Consider the following 3,534-nt stretch of genomic DNA (forward strand, 5'->3'; position numbering starts at 1 on the left):
AGCGGGGGGTGGGGGTGGGAGAAGGACCAGGGAGGATAATTCAACCGCTCAACCACTAGATGTCGCTGAAAACAACAAATCCTACACACCATATGCCTTTAAGATAGATTTTGGCTGCTTTTAGCAAAAAAAAAAAAACCTGCTATTTTTTAGCTTTTAGTCAGTCTTTGGATACTTTAAGCTAACACTATTACTTTTAGCTAGCATTTAGCTACCTTTAGCTAACTTACTTTTAGCTACTTTTTTTTACTTTTAGCTACCATTTTACCAGTTTTAGCCATTGGCTGCTTTTAGCAAAACACATTGTATCACCTTGCCGCTGAAAAGTGCTACATAAATAAATGTTACCTTTCCTTTTACTATATTTTTTCAGCAAGTCTTTGGATATTTTTAGTTAACATTTTGGTACTTTTAGCTATCTTTTTGCTAATTGTAGATTCTAGACTGTGCTTTTAGCTAACCTTGATATTTTTTAAAGTTTAACTAACCTTTTGCTACTTCTGGTTTCTAGTTATTCTTTTACTTTCTTTAAGTAGCCTTTGATTGCCTTTAGCTTTAAGCAAATCTTTTGTTTCTTTCAGCTTTAGAGTCATTGGATATGTTTAGTTCATATTTTGTTACTTTTACCCACATTTTTTATAATTATTGTTTGAAATAGTTTTTTTTTTTTTTTGAAAATAGGGGCAGATATTATAAGATTTTTTTCTTCTTTCTGCTGCCTTTCAGTTTGTTTCGCTTTTGAATGAAACGAATAAACAAATAAAAAGAAACTAGCCTTTTCTACTTTTGGCTTCAAGTTACACATTTTAGCCATAGCCTTTGGTTGTGTTTGGCTTTTAGAAAATCTGTTTTCTTTTACTTTTAGCATGGTTTTTGCTTCTTTTAGATTTTAGTTAGCTTTTTGACATGCTTAGCTTTTAGTAGATCATTTCAACAAAAATATCTAAATATATCGGAGTACTGTATAAAGTCAGGGAGTTATTCAATGACAAAGCTCTGCTTGTGTTGTACAATTCAATAATCATTCCACATTTAATTTTACTGTATAGAAGTCTGGGGTAAAGCTTGCAAAACAATTACAAATCCAATTTTTGTTTTGCAGAAAAGAGCCATAAGAATTATCATTAGAAAAGATTACAACCATCCATCAAATATATTATTTTGCAAACTGAAAATTTTGAAATTCTATGATCTAGTTTATAGTATTTTACTGTTTGGCTCACAGAAAAACATATTACCTTCCAACATTCAGGTAAACTTTGTTAAGAGAGACAGTTGTTATTATCTTAAGGGGATGGAAATGTTTGTGAAGCCATATTTTTGTACTTGCTTGAGAGAAATATGTACTTTAATCCAGGGTATAGTTTAATCCAGGGTATAGGATTGTGGAACGGTCTGGAGGATGATCTTAAAAATGCCAGATCTATGTATATATTCAAGAAACAGATTAAAGCTAGTTTTCTGAAGGTATATGGGGAAGTAAAATAAGAAGCTTAATGAATTGTTGTTTGAGTTGATGTTTTTATTTTTATTTAGTATTGTTTTGTAAATTGTGTTTTGTTTGAATATATTCTGGGGATAAAAGGGGCAGACATTATAAGATTTATTCTTCTGCTACCTTTCATTTTATTTTGATTTGTGTATTTTCTTTGTTTTATATTGTGTATAGTTATTTTGTTTTTTAATGAAATGAATAAATTTTTTTTAATTGCATTGAATTTGCTACCTTTTGCTTTTAATTAGCATTAGGTAGCCTTTTTTAACTTTTACTTAATCCTTTTGCTCCTCTGAGTTGTTTTACACATGAACAATTTGTCATTCCTGTGCCGTGATGTTTTTAGGGTTTATCTTCAGGGTTTAGATCATTTAGAAGAACATGGACATTGATTTGTTGCACAAACAGAAGTTGACCTTGTGCTTCATGAATGAACATGAACCTGTTTAAAATCTGCACTTTGTAAAATCTGTCCACTAAACACAGGAACACATTTATCAGCCAATATATGACTGATTATGATGAAGCTGTGGTTCATGAGCAGCTTCTTCCTCCCATGTAAACAAACTGTAAACAGTGAAGGTCACACCCAGCAGGAAGTTGTCTACGGGGGCCAGAGACCACTGATAGTCTCTGGGTGCCACACAAAAGGCAGAATTTCAGGATTTGTAAATTGTTGGCATAGATCCTTAAAAATATTGTAATATATGAATTAAGTAGTCATACAGGTGCTGGTCATAAAATTAGAATATCATGAAATTATTTCAGTAATTCCATTTAAAAAGTGAAACTTGTATATTATATTCATACATTACATACAAACTCATATATTTCAAATGTTTATTTCATTTAATTTTGATGATTACAAATGACAACAAATGAAAATCTCAAATTCAGCATATCAGNTCCATCCATCCATCCATCCATCCATCCATCCATCCATCCATCCATCCATCCATCCATCCATCCATCCATCCATCCATCCATCCATCCATCTGCTCCCAGGCTTTCACCTATCTTGTAAAAAAAAAACCTCAAGCTTATTAAAAGTAATAATTTTGAATTGTTGACGGTTGTTATCAGCAGGTAATATGGAGGATGCTGCCTTAAAACTTTAGATGTTAGATGTTATAATTGTCCACTCATCCCTGGAATACCTTAATTACAACACTTAGTTCTGCCCTCTGCTGGGAAGTTTCAGTAACTTCAAAAATATTAGCATGTTTCAAATATACAGTGTCTACTTTCCACATTTTGTCACATTTTAACAACAAACTTTAAAGTGTTTTACTGTGACTTTACTGTAAACATCAGACCAGTGCATTGTAGATCTGTCTGGATCTGCAGAGTCATTGTCCTGCTGGAAGGTGAACCTCAGTTTAAGTGTTTAACCTCTAACAGATTTGTTTCCAGKTTAGTTCTGTGATCACCTCAGCAATGAGCAGCTTCTCTGTCCCTGCAGAAACAAAAACATCCCATATCTTGATGCTGCCACCACCATGTTTTACAGTGGGGATGGTGTGTTCAGGGTGATGTGGAGTTTTCTGCTACATTTCAGTTTTGGTTTGATTTTTGCAGAGCAGCTTGTCCTACATGAGTTGTGTCAAAGTGTAAATGGGGCTTCTTTTAGTTTTCTCTCAGTTGTTGTCTTCTTGCCTCTCTTCCATAAATCTACAGATTTGTACTGTACAGTTTTAACAATTGTCCAGTGGCAGATTTAGGATTTTTCTAAGTAAAGGGCCATCAAGGGACCACAATATTCTTAGAGGGGCAGGGGCGGTTCTAGGGGCGGGGCCACAGGGGCATTGGCCCCATATGAAATCTGATTGGCCCCCTGAAGTGCCCCGGTCCTTTCACTCATCTGTCCTTGCCCAAGAACAATGGGCCTCATGCAAGAACCGTTCGCACGCACGTATTTGTTCTTAAGTTTTGCGTACGAGTGGTTTAGGAGAATTTGTGGCATTCACCAATGTTTTCGTATTCTAAGATTTTTTTCAGATACGAACAAAATTCACGAGTGGTCCAGACCTGTCGTATAT

General features: G+C 34.5%; 1 protein-coding gene across 1 annotated transcript in view; it reads left to right on the forward strand.

Moving 5' to 3' along the window:
- The window catches only part of gdap1l1 (ganglioside induced differentiation associated protein 1-like 1), a gene marked incomplete in the record, with an annotated part of 49,778 nt that overhangs the window by 11,406 nt on the left and 34,838 nt on the right, over window positions 1-3,534 (forward strand).

Source organism: Austrofundulus limnaeus, unplaced genomic scaffold (assembly GCF_001266775.1).
Source record: "Austrofundulus limnaeus strain Quisiro unplaced genomic scaffold, Austrofundulus_limnaeus-1.0 Scaffold335, whole genome shotgun sequence".
Lineage (NCBI taxonomy): Eukaryota > Metazoa > Chordata > Actinopteri > Cyprinodontiformes > Rivulidae > Austrofundulus > Austrofundulus limnaeus.